Here is an 18,000-nt window from a genome sequence, read left to right as displayed (position 1 = left end):
TTCTGGAGGTCACAACTATAAAGCAATAAAAACAATTAGCAGTCACCTGTTTATTGGGCTTTTGTGTTAGTGAAATCTATCATAAACTGATAGTAAACTCAATTTGCAATAATACCGACAGCTGGAATTCTGTGGGTTATTATGGTAAAATGTGTTTACACTTCTATGGAATCTTCAATCATATAAAAAAAATAATTTTCAGAATCTTCTCTTCATTCCTATTTTTAAAGCTTTGTAATTTGTTACTCCGTTCTCACTTGCGCGAATCATATTACTTGCAATTTGTGTGTGCCGTGTTCTTTGTTATTGATTGCTTATCTTTTTACTGTTTTAAATTTTGACCCCCTCACCCACAAATGACAGTGAACAGAAATGTCAACTAGTTCAGTTAGCATGTACATATTACAGTACGTATTAATTCTTCCAATTATCACGTATATTCTTCCGAATTTCATGTATCATTTAATTTTTTAATTAGTAAGGCAATAAAGGATAAATTTGTACTTAATATATCTTTACTTTTATAGCCTGTGGATAATATTCCTCCTATTTTTGCTAATTTGAATCGCTGTTTAATTGAATTAAAATTCAATTCACAAATGTGATCACAATGACCGGCGCTTATTACACATCATATAGTAAACGGTACTTTACAATGTGACTCCATCGTAACGTGATTTGACTGTACACTGAACCAATTGTGGGGGGGGGGGTTACATTGTATTTTTAACTATTTACGTGAAACTTCGGATAATTGGGGCAGCCGCTTAATCGGGCCAAAATGCACTAGTCCCGATGTGTCCCAAATAACCGCAATCGACTGTATATATACAGGATTCCTAAGCGACGATGTCAGTTTTAACAAGAGAAGGAAATTCCTTTTTTAAAAACCCAAATACTGGGGTTCAGTGTAGCACAGCTAGATATTCTGACACTGTGATATGCTTTAATCTTATCACCAAAAAGCTGTATCTTATTTTCTGGGGGAGGGATACATTTCATGAAATTTTTATATTCAGCTCTTAGAAAGATTAGAATAAAATAAAAATTTTCCAAATAATTTAGTATTAGCATCAGTAGTGGCAAATAATGCAACAGCCAAACCTACTTCCCATATCATCTGTCCATCCCCCTCTAATGTATTTAGATCTTCATTAATTTACTAAAATTAATTACTTCCAGAACACCTGATGGAAGGGTGTTCCACACATCTATCCTGCAAACAACTTTCCTAAATTTCAATTTATGCTCCCTTGTGCATATAGTCTAAGCAAGAGATGCCATCAGTCAGCATTGAGTTTACTCAATCCATTCAAAGCCTTGCAAACCCCAATCAAATCTCCTCACAAAAGTCTAAGGCTCCAGACACTGCAATTTGCATAACTGAAGCCTTTTCCTGGTAAGAGCGCCCTGCTGTTCCTTTTTGTTTTTCTCTACACCAATTCCAACAAACCAACATCCTTCCTAAAATGAGGCTTCCTGACCTTTGTGCAGTATCATGAGCTGGATCATAACCATTGCCTTATACACTAGGCTAAATCAACTCCTTATCCCTAAGAAAAATTTCTGTATATATCATTGATCTACACAGGGATAACTTTCTGAAGGCACAATTATCCCCCCCCGCCAAGCCTCCAAAATCCAATCATATAGGTTTTACTAGATTGCCCTTTAATAAATCTATGTTGTGATTGCAGTATAGTGACTGCATTCCTGACTAGAATGGGCTAGGAAATACATCACAAGGACCCCAGAGTAACAAAAGACATGTTGATGATGCCACCTGGCTCCAAAAACAATCCATCATATCATTGCAGCATGCAGTATGATCACCCAAACAGAGTTCACTCACAGACACGACCAGATTTCCAGGATAATACACTGCAGCTAGTGCAAAAATATAAGTATGAGCCTCAGGCCATATTAGAATCCCCTATCCAGACTATACTGGGACCGTGTCCGGGGCCATTTTAAGAACTCTCGGGCCCCCTGGCAAATTTCCAAATGTGACCCCTATTCAGTTTAAATTTTGTTTTAATTTTTTTCTGGGTTTCATGTGTGTCAATGGTGTCTGATACTGAAAGGTTTTTTTTTGTCTTGATTATCATTATTACAGAAAAATGGTTTCTTGCTTCTACTATTAATCTGTTTATTCCCTTTATTTATCTGAAAAAATGCATCAACATGTGCACATGTCTGAAATTTCATGTTTATATTTTATGACTACTCTTTTTTTTGTCCATATTCTGCAGTTTTGTTTTGTTTTGTTTTGTTTTGCTTTATTAAACGTATAAAAAAAACACAGCATTTTTAAACATAAATATTATATGAATTGTTAATTTTTTCAATAATTCATAAAATATTTATGTTTAAAAAATGCTGTGTTTTTTAATAATACGTATATTTTTTAATAATTCATAAAATATTTATGAATTATTAAAAATTACTTATAATAGGACTGCAAATCCATTAAAAAAAATAAATACTGGTATACTGTAGGCAGAATTTAAAATAAAAATCCAGAAATAAAAAAACAAAGTTGGGAATGTGTCAGATTCCATATGACTATTAAAAACAGGTGTGCAATTGTTGCCAGGTTAAAACTATAATATGCCACATTTTGGCCAGAGGAATTTAGTGGTTCAAAATGCAAACATAGGTAATTTTTTGATGTGAAAAGGCTCAATTGTTAAAGAAACTTTACAATATTGCAACAGATTTTCAGTAGATCAAAATAATTTTAGAACAAGACCAGGGTATGTCTGCCAGGGGCAAAAGTTAGCATTAGTAGAGGCATTTGATGTAAGAAAGCAAGCTTATGCAGCATCAGCCAAAAATAAAAAATAAAGTAAAATAACTAAATAAAAAATAACCACTTCACCCCTCTGTTCGTTCGAAATAAATAGCCGACCGGGCTAGCCGAGTGGGTAAAGTACCTGCCCGGCAACCCAAAGGTCGCGGGTTCGATTCCCGCCTCGGGCTTGGATCAAAGTACTGCAAAAACCTTGGGAGGTGCACTATGGCCACAGAAGCCGATGCGCCAACAACTACCAAATCAAAAAAAAAAAAAAAAAAAAAAAAAAAATCGTTCGAAATACCTGTCCAGCTGAGCCTTAAACTTATTTAGGCTATCAACTTCCACGACAAGGGATGGAAGTCTGTTCCACCTACCAACCACCCGCTGGCTAAAGGCAAATTTCTGCACATCTATCCTACATCTGTCTTTCCTCAATTTGAATTTATGCCCTCTCAGGTGATTATTCTGAGCAAGGAAGAATCCCATCAGCACTGAGTATGCTCAAACCATTCAAGGCTTTGTACACCTCTATCAGATCACCTCGCTCGTGCCTAGTCTCCAGACACTGCAATTCGCAAAATTTAAGCCTTTCTTTGTACCATTCACTAATCTTGTTGCCCTTCTCTGTACTCGTTCCAGCAGCTCTACATCCTTCTTGAAATGAGGCCCCAAGGCCTGTATACAGTACTCTACGTGTGGCCTGACCATTGCCTTATACAAGGCAATAATCACCTCCTTCTCCCTGCTAGAAAAATTCCTATATATCATTGACAATACACCATGAGCTACTCTTGCAGCCCATCTGCACTGCTCAGAGAACTTCATATCTGCCTGCACAACCACCCCCAGGTCCCTTTCATTCTCTACCACTGTAGTGTAGTGCCACAGAGTTGATACTTTGCTCTGGGGTTGCTGTTTCCCATATGTAGTACTTTACATTTGTCAATGTTAAACTTCATCTGCCACCTCTCAGCCCATCTGCTCAACCTTTCCAGATCCTGTTGCAGCAGCAGCATAGTGTCAGTAGTGTCCTTGACAACCCTGCCAACCTTCGTATCGTCTGCAAACTTGGACATTAAGCTTGATATACCATCATCAATATCATTTATAAATACAGAAAACAATAAAGGACCCAATACTGAACCCTGAGGGACTTCACTAATAACATTAGTCCACGATGAGCAGTGTCCATTGATTACCACTCTGTCTTCTCCCCCTCAACCACCCCTTTATCCATAGCAGCAATTTGCCTCCAATGCCACACTGCTCCAATTTGTGCAGCAGTCTTCCATGTGCAACAGTATCAAAAGCCTTTCTAAGATCCAAGTATATAATATCAAAGTTATTCCCTGCATCCAGTTCTTTTGTGACTGCATCATAGTATCCAATCAAATTGGTCAGGCAAGACTTCCCCTTAACAAAACCATGCTGTGTCTGAGCTATAACTGAAGTCTTGTCTAGATGATCCTGCAGTGCTTCTTTAACCAGTGCCTCCATTAATTTTCCGGGAACAGACGTTAAACTCACAGGTCTATAATTACTTGTGTCAGCCTTTGATCCTCCTTTGTGAATTGGGGTCACATTTGCACATCTCCAGTCCATGGGTACCTCCCCTGAGTCCAAGGAAGCTCTCATAATTATGGCTAAGGGTTTGCTTACTTCCTTTGCTGCCTTCTTTAATATAACTGGATAGATCCCATCCACCCCAGGTGCCTTTCTTGTGTTTATCTTCAACAATTTCTCCCCCACTTTACTCTCAGTTATTACAAGATTCTCTAGCTTACTGCCAGAGTTGAATACACCTCTGGAATTACCCTCGCTGAATAAACTCCTCATGTGTGAATGTCGATGCAAAATATTCATTTAGTTTGTTAGCTACCTGAGCAGGATTATCAACAGTTGACCCATCGATATCAAGTGGACTAATCTGATTCATCCCGTTCCTTCTTGAGTTTACATAAGTAAAGAACTCTTTGCTGTTTTTCTTCGCATCCCTTGCCAAGGATTTCTCATAATCTGCCTTCGCCTGCCTAACCTCCTTTGTAACTTGGTTACAGATCAACTTGTATCTATCATAGGCTTCTGTGTCACGTGTTAATTTGTATGTATCCCATGAATTTTTCTTCTCTGCCATATGCCTCATTAGTTCATCTGACATCCATTTAGGCCTAAACCTTGAACAATATTTCTTAGTTGGTATGTAAAGCCTAGTAGCTTCCAAGATAAGTTCTTTGAATGCTTCCCATTTTGAATTTGCTGTTGGTAACATCATCAGTTGATTCCACTGTATAGAATTTAAATACTGTCTCAGTCCATCGTAGTCGCCTTTACGAAAGCAATACCCCTTCCCTTTACCCCTAATGGTAGTTACCACTTTGAGTAAATCCCACTTCAGAACACTGTGATCACTGCCACCTAGTGGTTCATTTATCTGCAGATTCTTAATGCATGAAGAATCACTACTGATAATCAAGTCAAGAGACAATCATCCAATAAATCCACTACTGAGAATCATCCAATAAATCTTCAAAAGCCTTGCTAGTGTGTGAGTGACCAGCCCCCAAATTCCAGTCAATATCTGGAAAATTAAAATCCCCCATTATAAGACACTCTGATTTACTGGCCCACTATTTCTCTGTACAGTTTCTTATTATACTCATCAGAGTCATTAGGCCTATAGCACACTCCTACTCTCAATTTTGATCTCCCAGTGCTTATATCACACCAAACTGACTCGACACTGCGCTGTCCAGCGATGTTAACTGGCTTCACTTCCTTGGATTTTATGTGTTTCTTAACTAATAGCATAACCCCTCCTCCCTTCCTATCCTGTCTATCTTTTCTGTAGACATTGTACTCCCCAAATTCCAGTTCTGCATTCCTTATATCTGTGTGACACCACGTCTCTGAAATCCCAACAATATCTGCCTTTGATGTTTTGAGCTATACCTCAAATTCATCAAATTTTTATACTAAACTCCTAGCATTGGTGTACACGCAAGTATACATGCACCTGCTCTTCCTCTTAGCCACCCTAACACAACCCATGTGTTTACTTGTACCCCCATGATTCCCAGCAGTCTCTGAAATATCCTGCATCTTACTTTCCAGGCTGCTGCTCATTCCAATAGAAGCAGTGCAAGGATCACTTTCTCCTCTGCCAGTGGCTACTGTTAATCTATTAGTCCTTGTATCCCCCCCAATCTAGCAGTTTTCCGACCCACCTAACACTGCCTCGATAGCAGCAACAAACATTCTTGCACCCTTTCTATTTAAGTGTATCCCATCCCTGTAGAAGCAGTCTCTCCTGTTAACAAGTACAGACAAGGTTGAAAAAAATTCTACCCCTTGAGCCCTGCAAAATCTTTCAAAGGTCGAATTGATCGACAGGGCTCTCATCATATACTCCCTCCTATCGTGTCTGGGCAGAATTGCAGACACTTTCAAATTCAACCCTAATTCATGGCTTTTTTTTCATCAGTGTCCTGTACTTGTTAAGTAATTCCGCCGGTCTCCTACTCTTAATATCATTAGTGCCAACGTGTACAACTATATCACCTTTTGTGCCCTTAAAAGATGATATCTGCTCTACAACGTCATCAACCTTTGCCCCTGGGAGACATACCCTGGTCCTGTTCACCTATCCTTTTTACAAAGCATGTTCCCCGTTTCCCTGACAATAGAGTCACCAACAACTACTAGTTCCTTTGGGACCAGCGAATTCTGCCTTGGGGGTGGGGTTGCCGCTGTGTTGTGCGATGACCAAGTGCAAGCTCTGGCATTGGTGTGGGCAGCTGAGAGCTTGATGGGCCCCTCACTTGTAATCCTTCGAAGGCATCCACCCTGTCCTTCAAGCTCTCATATAGGCCCATAACAACGCTAAGTTGTCCCGATTTCCTTACACTCCTTGCATCGCGCACATACAAAGACATCCTCCATGGCAGTATCATGTCCTATACCTGACTGCTCCGCAAACATCAAGCAAATAGTGCATCTTAAAAGGCTGTGATTCAGAGGGCAACTGCCCCCCTCAGTTCTCCCCTGAGCCACAGCATTCCCATTAGCTTGAGCCTTTTGCTTTGCTGCTCTGGTTTGAGTCATGATTTCGATTTACTTTCAATAAAATTTCAATTTCAGTACAAAATTAAATCCTACACTTGTATCCCAACACAGTTATTACGCTATATTTATGTTTCAGTAACGAGTGTTATCTACGAAATCCCTTTATATAACTTCCGTATCGAGTTATGTATTAATTATTTATTTTTACTAATTATTTATGTTACGTAACCTAAGTGGTTATATGTATAGTTAAAAGTACAATTTAATTGCCAATGAAGTTCGACAAGATTAATAGATTTTACTGATTAATTTTCGCTTAACAATGGCGGCTATTTACGAATGGTAAACACGTGGATTTGATACCCTTTCCGATACTAAGTAATACCTACAGAATCTCTATCTAAATTACTTTAAACTTAAGTACCGTAAATAGGAATATAAAACTACTCTAGAAAATAAGTTAATATGTCAATTTAAACTAATAAAGCAGAAAATTAATCAGAAAAAACTTCTCTCTGTTCCAAGAGTGGCAGAAAGGCACGTCCACACGCTTGATGACATTGTAGAGCAGATATCTTTTACACGCACAAAAGGTGATTATGTCGTACACGTTGGCATTAATGACATTAAGAGTAAGAGATCAACAGATTTACTTAACAAGTACAGGTCAATGTTGAAAAAAAGTTGGGTTAGGAACGAATTTGAAACTGTATGCAATTCTGCCCAGTCATGATAGGAGGAAGTATATAATGAGAATTTGTCAATCCATTAGCCCCTGAAGAGATTGCACAAGGCTAATGGGGTAGAATTTTTCTCAGCATGATCTCTGCTTGTTAATAGGGGAGACTACTTCTACAGGGATGGGATAAACTTAAAAAGAAAAGGTGCCAGAATATTTGCTGATGCTATCGAGGCAGTTTAAGGTGGGTCAGAAAACTGCAAGCTTGGGGGAATCAGACTAATACATTAACAGTTGCTGCAGGTGGAGGAGAAAGTAATTCTTGTACTGCTTCTATTGGAATGAGCACAGCCTGGAAAGCAAGGTGCTGGAGAGTTCAAGAACTGCTGGAGTCATCATGCTACAAGTAAATGAATGGGCTGTGTTAGGGTAACAAAGAGTAAGACAGGTACACGTATACTTGCATATATACCAATGGCTAGGAGTATAGTAAATAAATTTGATGAATTTGAAATGCTGCTCAAGACAATGAAGGTGGATATTGTGATATCAAACTTATAACTGTGTGGCACTAATGGTGCCGCAGAGATATAAGGAATGTAGAACTGGAATTTGAAGAGTACAATGTGTACAGAAAGGATAGGGAGGGAGGAGGGGGTTATGCTGTTAATTAAGAAACAAAATCTAAGGCTGTGCGTCCAGTTGACATGGGTAGACAGTGCATTATTGAATCAGTTTGGTGAGATATAAGCACTAGGAAAGGAAAAATGAGAATACGATTGTGTTATAGGCCAATTATTTATGAATTATGAGTACAATGAACAACTGTACAGAGAAACAGAGTGGACCAGAAAATAAAAATGTCTTATAATAGGGCACATTATAGCCTTAGCTGCTAATGCGCCAATAAAATCCAAACTCTTATAATAGGGTATTTAACTTCCCAGATATTAACTGGAACTTTTATGTTGTTCACTAACAACTAGCAAGATTTTTGTGGATTTATTGGATGATTATTTGCTACAGCAGCATATTCGAGAGGCAACCAGAGTGAATAAAACTCTGAATCTGATTATCAGCAGTGATCATTCATACATCAAGAATCTGCAGATAAAGGAACCATTAGACGGCAGTTATTGGGATTTACTTAAACATGTAACTACCATCAAGGTTAAAAAGGAAAGGGGTTTTGCTTTCGTAAAGGTGTCTACAGTGGTCTCAGTTTTTAAATTCTATACAGAGGGACCAACTGATGATGTTACCAAGAGCAAATTCTAGATGGGAATCATTCAAGGAAGTAATCTTGGAAGCTACAAGGCTTTTTGTTCCAACTAAGAAATACAGATGAACTAATGAGACTCGTTGCAAAGAAGAAAAATGCAACGGATGCATATAAATTATTAGGCGACACAGAAGTCTAGGTATATAATCAAGTCACAAAGGAGGTTAGGCAAGCCAAGGCAGATTATGAGAAATCTTTAGCAAATGATGCAAAGAAAAATAGCAAAGACTTCTTTACTTATATAAACTCTAGAAGGAAGGGGATGAATCGGATTGGTCCACGATATCGATGGTTCGACTGTTGATGATCCTGCTCAGGTAGTTAAACTGAATGAGTATTTTGCATTTACATTCACATGTAAGGAGTTATATAGGGAGAGGAATGCCAGAAGCTTATCACACTCTACCAGGAATCTAAAGGATTTTGTAATAACTGAGAGCAAAGTGGAGAAGAAATTGTTGAAGTTAAACATAAGAAAAGCACCTGGGGTGGATGGGATCTATCCAGTTATATTAAAGAACACAGCAAAGGAAGTAAGAGAACCCTTAGCCACTATTATTAGAGCATCTCGGATTCAAAAGAGGTCCCTATCGGCTGGAGATGTGCAAATGTATCATCAATACACAAAGGGGCATCAAAGGGAGACAAGAGTAGGTACAGACCGATTAGTTTAAATCAGTGGTTTTCAAATAGGGGTGCCATAGCACCCTAGGGTGTCACAACAACATACCATGGGTGCCAGATAATTTGAGTTTAATTTAGTTAAACTTTTTTTCTTTTAAATTTATATATTTATTTCATTATAAAAAACGTGTATGGTATCCATTTCACGGTATCTTTTTAATTTTGTGGTGATTTATAACTGATTTTTATTTAGTACCTCTATATAAGGAATAATATAAGTATATATATCATGTGTATTATGAATTGCAATTTTATTAGCATTAGTAGAGGCAAATAATGCAAGAAAGCAAGCTTATACAGTATCGGCCAAAAAAAAAAACCCTCCCATTTCACCCATCTATTTGCTTCAAATGTTTGTCTAGTTCTGCTTTGAATTTATTTAAGCTGTCAACTTCTACAATGACAGATGGAATTTTGTCCAGCAATCAACCACCTGCTGGCTAAAGGTAAATTTACACCCATCTATTCTACAACTGTCTTTTCCTCAATTTGAATTTGTCCCCTCAGGCGATTAGTCTAGGCAAGAGGAAGAATCCCATCAGTACTGAGCATGCTCAAACCATTCAAGGCCTTATACACTTCAATCAGATCACCTTGCAGGTGCATAATCTCCAGATACTAAAATTTGCAAAACTTAAGCCTTTCTTCATGAATCCTTTGTTCCATTCACCAATCTTGTTGCCCTTCTCTGTACTCGTTCCAGCAGCTCTACATCCTTCCTAAAATGTGGCTTCCAGACCTGTATACAGTACTCAAGGTGTGGCCTGATTATTGCCTTACACAAGGGGATAATCACATCTTTTTCCGTGCTAGAAAAATTGTTGTACAGTAATACCCCAAAGTTACACGATAAGTGGGTCCGACGAAAATCACTTAAGTGGAATTCGTGTAAGTCGGGGTACAACTTTGCATATAAATACATATAAATTTTGTTTAATTGGGACCAAGGACTAACAAAAACACTAGTTTAGAAGAAAAATATTTAATAAAATTGGAGTTATTTATACATATTAATACAAAATATGTATTAAAAAAATAAATGAGTTATTATTTATAAATAAATAAAAAAGTTATTTCGATGTTGATGGCTTCATAAAATCTAACAAATTCATCTGACGACACAGCGACTTCTCTTTTTCACACAGAATTTCTTCGTAGCAAGCTAATAATTTTTTTATTCCTTGCTTTGTAGCTATAATGCGTTCTTCGTTGGAGTCTATGTTTTCTAAAATTTTTAAGCCCTTTTCAATTGAGCTGAGACCTTCTGTCAAGCTTGCAATTGTCATGTGCTTTTCTGGTGGAACTGGGTCTGAAGTGTCGGATACTTCAGTGACGTTTTGCTCACACATCTCTATGAGCTCATTCATTGTCAGCTCCTGACTATGTGAATCCAACAGCTCGTTGACATCATCACCATTCACTTCCAAATCTAATTGCCTGGCAAGATTAACAACTTCTTTTATCACATGAGTGACATGTGATAAAAGAAGTTGTTTGCGTCTCGTTTTTGAAAAAAAATGGACAAAGTTTCTTCCAGACACCATTCAATGTTTTTTTGTGAATTTCATCCCAAGATTCTTCAGTGATTCTTACAGCATCTAAAACATTTGTTTCCAAAAGTCTTTAACAAATATCTCACTATTTTGTCTCATAGCTTCATTCAGACGTGCAAACGAACACCTCGTGTAGTAAGCCTTGAATGTTTTGATGACTCCCCGGTCCATCGGTTGAAGCAAGCTGGTTGTGTTTGGAGACAAAAACACAGCTTTCACACATGGGCCGAAATTAATTAGGGTGGCAGGAGTGTGACCAGGTGCACTGTCAATAAGAAGCATCACTTTAAATGGAATATATCTAAAATTAGTTCGACTAATTTTAGATATATTTTTTAAAACTCTTGGGTTTTCAGAGCGATAAATTAAGAGGTTTTAACTTGCAGTCACCAGCTACATTTCTGCCAACCATCACTGTCAATCGGTCTTTGGAAACCTTAAAGGCTGGGAAGTTTTTTCCTTCACGCGCGATAAAAGTTCTTTTAGGCATCTTCTTCCAGAACAGGCCAGTCTCGTCCACGTTAAATACGGTTTCACTGCTATAGTCACCTTCTTCTATCATATCCTTGAGTGTCTCAGGAAAAGAAGATGCAGCTTCTTTATTGGCACTTGGTGCCTCTCCGCGATACTGTGCCAGTTACAGTGAGTTTTAAATCGGTTGAACCAACTGTTACTAGCTACAAAGTTTTCATCTTTGCCCACCTCCCCAGCTTCTTCTTTCAACCTCTCAAAAATCAACTTAGCTCGATAGCAGACAGTGTTCTGATCGACTGGACAATTCTTCACTTTTACTTGATTATCACACCATAATTTGATTATCATACCATGACATTTACAAATTATGCTTGAGTCCAAGGATTGAGCATTTTTCACCGCTTTGAGAATTCTTTCTTTATCTTTTATGATTGTTCTTACTGTGGATTCCGGTAGCTCAAACTTCTTTGCCAATTCACAAATTTTCATTCCGCTATCAAAATCCTTGATAATGTTAACTTTACATTCCAAAGATATCGTTTTCCTTTTCTTATTAGGTGCAGGAGAATCAGATTTACTTCGTTTGAACGACAGTTTTTTAAGGGTTTAGAAAACGTATAACAAAACAATCTTAACTTTCGTCGATCGTAGAATCGTAATTATGCACGTAGAGTTCACGTAAAACACGTCCAATGCATATCACGGTAAGAAAAAATCAAGAACCGCGTAACTCCGAGTTGGCGTAAGTCGGGGTATTACTGTATATATTTGACAATACACACAATGAGTTACCCTTGCAGAGAGTCTGCACTTCTGAGACAACTTCATATCTGATAATTGTTGATAATTATCTTATTATAATAACTATCATGTAACATATTTTTTAATATTACACACACACACACACACACACAAACTAAAATAAAATATATGCCAATAGTATGGCAAACCAGTAGAGTGAAAATGAACTGACCCAATAAAACAACACAAAAAGAAAGCAAGGGGAGAAGAAGAAGAAAATAAAGAGGGTGTTGTTGAAGAAACATTTCATATAATTTAGAAAATAAAGGCCAAATAAAAAGATTTTTAATGGTGCCCCTTGATGGCAATCGTTTCTGAATTATGAAATATCACTAATATGGAAACAATCTACCCACAATACATGACCAATTGAACTTAAAATAATAAATAATAAAATAAAATACCATAAAATGACCATTATGCCCCAACTCGACAGAGAACCACGAGGCCAATAATAGTCAGGGAGCCACTGCATTTCGAATGCTAAACAAATCGATGCAAAGACGGAATGGCACTTAGATCAAACTGCCGATGCAGTAAATTTGTATAATGGTGGTCCTTATGCAGTGAAAAATAATAAGACAAAATGCCAAGTACTCACAGGACAAAACCACACCACTGACAAAACTGTTGAACTCACATATATATATATAAACCCCAGGGGCTTGCATCTGGTGAGTATGGGCTTGACACACCCAGAGTCCTGAGCTGGATATCATCATTCTTCTTTTTCTTGGTGATTCCCTTCTACTTCTCTCTCTCTCTCTCTCTCTCTCTCTCTCTCTCTCTCTCTCTCTCTCTCTCTCTCTCTCTGGGTAATTTGGAAATTTATTTTTTTATTTTTTTATTTTTTTTATGGCTGGTGCAGTCAAAAAAAAAAAAAAAAAAAAGATTATTCCCTTGTGATTATCTCAAAAAAAAAATGTTATTATTCCCTTGTGCTGCACCAGCCAAATATTTTATATATATATATATATATATATTATTATTACATCTTTTTCTATTTTCTGAACTGCATCGATCCTTCTTAATTTTACCTTCATGGATTTATGATTGCGCATCTTGATTTTAATTTATATTTTATTTTATATTAACTTTGCTTTTACTTTATGTTATATTAACTTTGCTCTTATTATGTCACTTAAATATAATAATAATAATAATAAACTACATCGGCAGAGTAGGATAAAAGTGACCGAGGATTCTATTGTTGCCCTGGATAGTAATCCTAACCATGTTAATACATCGACACACACACACAAATATCACACACTTTACAGAGCAGTTTAGCATATAATGCTTCTGGCACTAATATCCGATCACCATCTCTTAAATTTCAACCTTGTAACAACAAATTATGTCTTACTTGCCCCTATATGCATCCTAATCATGCTACAATTAATACGAATCCACACATATTCTGTAAAATGAATAACGTCATATATATGATCACATGTCGTACTTGCAATGTTAAATATATTGGTCAAACTAGCAATAATCTAAATATTAGAATGAACCTTCATCGTTCCGATATTAAAACTTATAATAACAAATCCAGCAAGAAAACAGGTAATCTGGAACATGATATTGAATTCAGACATTTCCAAAAACATACTTTTGGTAATATTTTCATTTCAATACTTAACGTAATTAATAACGCAAATGAAAGATTATTGCAAGAAGATATTAGCATGTTACAATATAAAACACTATATCCATACGGTCTAAATAATAAATTTAATCAAAAATATATGACGAATAATTTAAAAGATATTTGCGTTTATAATATGTTTCAAATTGCCAAACTTCGTAAATATAATCGCAATAGGAAATATAGTAAATCCAACACATATAAAAGCAACCGAGAACATATAGGAGACTTCATAGATTTATTCAAAATGTGGGACACAGATCCTATAAATATTAGTAAAATATATAACACACTTTTCAGTATTAAACTAAGTGTACTCAAAGCACTAAATAGAAAAACCAATGATTACGTCTTTGTATCTTCTCATCTTATGCACATCATATCAGACATTGTCAAATTCAGATTTCATATTTTGAATGTTAGCAAGCAGCTGGAAAACTCTGTCCTCATCTTATACTTTCAAAATAAATTAATGGATGATTTAGATATACATAAAACTATTAATTTACATAATGACTTACTGCCTATTAATAACTTACATATTAATATCAGAGTTAGATATTCTAGACCATTTGGTCTTAAAGCATGTAACTATAAATCAATAGCTACAAACCTTCACAATATTAACATCGGACAGGAGATATGTGTTTGCCACAAACCTTCTTTTCATAGGTACGTGGATCCTAACCATAATCACATTATAACCGGCAATTTAGATATAATCCCATATCCTGAACTTAGAGATATTTTATCACTGGGTTTTAAATTTCGACCTAATTTACCTGTTAATAAATCTAACTTTAAAAAATTGTTATATCTAGATTTACTTAAATACTGCATAAGATCAGCATACAACCATAACATACCGGTGGAAGCATACCACATGTGGCTATTTACAATGCTTAATATCATATCTAGCAAATATAATCAATTGAAATTCATACAGGATAATCTATATAATACCAAATTAACAAATAGGCAGCTCAAAGATATACATGAACATTTTGTAATTACTCCCGTTGACAAAGCTGCTTGCAATTATGCAATCATATGTAAATCATATTATATAGAAATTTTAAAAAATGAACTACAGTCTAGCCATACATATAAACAGATAACATCTTCTTCTAATATAATAATCAAAAAATTAATTGCATTACATAAAAAATTAAAGTTAAAGTATAATAACCTAAAATATCCATTTATATATGGCATACCCAAATTTCATAAAACACCGACTGCTTTTAGATTCATAACATCATGTAGAGATAGTTATGCCAAATTTCCCAGAACAATGTTAGAAAAGTTACTTAAAATTATATTAAATAACTTAAATAAAACTATTATAAATAATAACTTACCTATTATAAATGCTCTAAAAAATAACAATATTCATCAAATACAAACATTTGACTTTAACAGTCTATTTACGAGCATTAATCTTGATAACTTAAAAGTTGTCCTCCAGAAACTATATTTAGAAAATAAAAATGCTATAAAGGTTGATTTAACCTATTGGGATTCTCTAATAAAATTATGCATCTTTAATAATTATGTATATGACGGAACATTGTTATACCCACAAGTGACTGGCACCCCTATGGGAAGTCCAGCATCAAGCATAATCGCAAACCTTTATCTACATTATACAGAAAGAGAATTCCAAGATAACCTACTTATATATAGATACGTAGATGATATATGTGTTTTTAATTGTCCACATTTTGTCCAGGATTACAGTAAATTATATCCAGTAGAACTAGTATTGGAAAAAACTAATAATTCCGATACTATAGCAAATTATCTGGATCTTCATATAGAAATATTCCATAATAATAATAATATAGATGTAAACATATATAATAAAAGAGATGCGTTTAATTTTAACGTAGTCAGCCTTACAAACTGGAAATCTAATATATCAAAATCAGTGCATGCTAATATAATTTTATCGCAATGTCTAAGGATTGCTTATATCTGCAATAGTAATAAAAATTATTCAGCGGGCTTAACAGCGTTGTACGGCAGGTTGATCAATAATAATTTCTGTATCGCTTACCTGAAATATCATTTCAGGAAAGCGATAAACATAATTAATTTCAAAAATTTGTTTTCTGAACCTATTGTTTTAATATAATTTTCAATATAATCGTTATATTTAGTGCCATGTATATATGTAAATAGGATACACTTTGCATTCTTGGTGTCTTACGATGTAGAAAACTTGTACCCACCGGCTTGCAAATTACAGTGTATCATTTTTTTTTTTTTTTTTTTTAATATATATAGTTAAATTTATTTAAATTCACGCTGAGATAACATGCAAATTCAGCTCAGGGTCCTACTATAGGAACGGGTTTGCGATCCCGGGCATACCCGAGCCACAACTTATATCTTGTAATGTCTTTAAACTGTCCTACACTCTTTACTTTTATTTCTCCGAAATTATTAGGGCAATCCGAGGACGTAGGAGAAACTATTTCTTATCTATACCACTATTTTTCACCTTTATGGAGTTCAGGTTCTTTTATTCCTACTCCTTTAGTTTTTCTTCTTACTATCTGCATGTTTCTCTATGCATTTATTTTTACCGTATCCATCACATAGGGGGCACCACATTATTTTGACGACTATTACATTATGTCCTAGATACGGTCAATATGTAGTATGTATTATATATTTAATCTTATTGTAATCATTAAATTACGTTCTCTGTCGGATCAACAATGATTAATATATGCTTACATTTATATTTTACTTAAATTTCTTACCTTTGATTCTAATATTTCTAAATTTTTTTAACTTTTATTATCTTCTTTCGATTTATTTATATTCGATTTACATCCGGCCTATTCTGGTTTATATTTGGTTAGATTTAAATTACTTAGCATATATTGATCATCACAGAAACAGAGAACTTCTTGTCGTTTTTTGCCTTCATTCTAGGTGGTTGGCCCCAGTTGAAGTCATCTAGATTGTCGGTAAAAAGCGATAATATATATATATATATATATATTTTTTTTTTTTTTTTTTTTTTTTTTGCGTTTTCTTAGATCCCTGATGGCATTATTATTGGATTGATTTACTTATTCTAATGGTTCTTTATATTATCCTTAATATATATATATATACACACTATCGTCCATAGGCATTGCAGCACCCCCAGCTCTTTAAATCTAAATATAAAGTGAACGGAGTTAAATGAAATTTTGTGAAGAACAATGCGCCGACCGGGCTAGCCGGGTGGGTAAAGTGCCTGCCTGGCAACCCAAAGGTCGCAGGTTCGAATCCCACCTCGGGCTTGGATCAAAGTACTGCCAAAACCTTGGGAAGTGCATTATGGCCACAGAAGCCGATGCGCCAACAACTACCCAAAAAAAAAAAAAAGAAGAACAATGCAATGAATATTTTTATTAACAAGACCTTCATAGGGTATGCGTATCCTCTATTTTCAGTAATCATTTCAATAATAAATTAATAAAAACACGAAATCGTTTCCAACTCTGAAGTTTAATTAACTGTAGGCCTCTCTGTGCACCAGGCAGTGATACAGTTTACATTCCAGTGAATATCTGGTGGTTGGTTGCCATTGGCAACCAGCATATTGGCAACTTACGAACATACAGTTTTTATAGGGAAAATGAATCAAAGTCACTGTAAAGCAAGCAGTGCAGATTTCATCGTTGACTATGATGGGTGTGTAACCACAATGTTAGTGTCTTTGTTATTTGCCTGAATTCCCATTAACTAAATAATATCAGTGTTGAGTCAATACTCAACATTCAACAGTGTAATTATGTGATTACAGCTTAATTGCGAACTGAGCTTGAAGTTGGTAAGTTGAAGTTGAAGTTATTGTTGTTATTTGGTTTTTAGGAGCATTAGCAACTAAGGCCATATTGCTCTGGGGATATGCGGTGGTCATTCCCTGACCTTTCCACATCCTCCGTATTTGGTAGTCATGGGCTCGAACCCCGGTCTAATCAAGAAGTGTGTGCTACACACTGCTGCTCCTGC

The 18,000-nt window shown here is 35.8% G+C and overlaps 1 protein-coding gene across 3 annotated transcripts in view; it reads right to left on the bottom strand.

The window, feature by feature from the left end:
- The window catches only part of LOC150077535 (uncharacterized), a 441,090-nt gene that overhangs the window by 330,080 nt on the left and 93,010 nt on the right, over positions 1–18,000 (bottom strand). The window lies entirely within an intron of this gene.

The sequence above is a fragment of the Mastigoproctus giganteus genome, chromosome 12, assembly GCF_048544385.1.
Source record: "Mastigoproctus giganteus isolate SK-2022 chromosome 12, ASM4854438v1, whole genome shotgun sequence".
In the NCBI taxonomy this organism is placed as follows: domain Eukaryota; kingdom Metazoa; phylum Arthropoda; class Arachnida; order Uropygi; family Thelyphonidae; genus Mastigoproctus; species Mastigoproctus giganteus.
The sequence above is the reverse complement of the archived record's forward strand: the minus strand, read 5'-3'. Positions and strand labels throughout refer to the sequence as shown.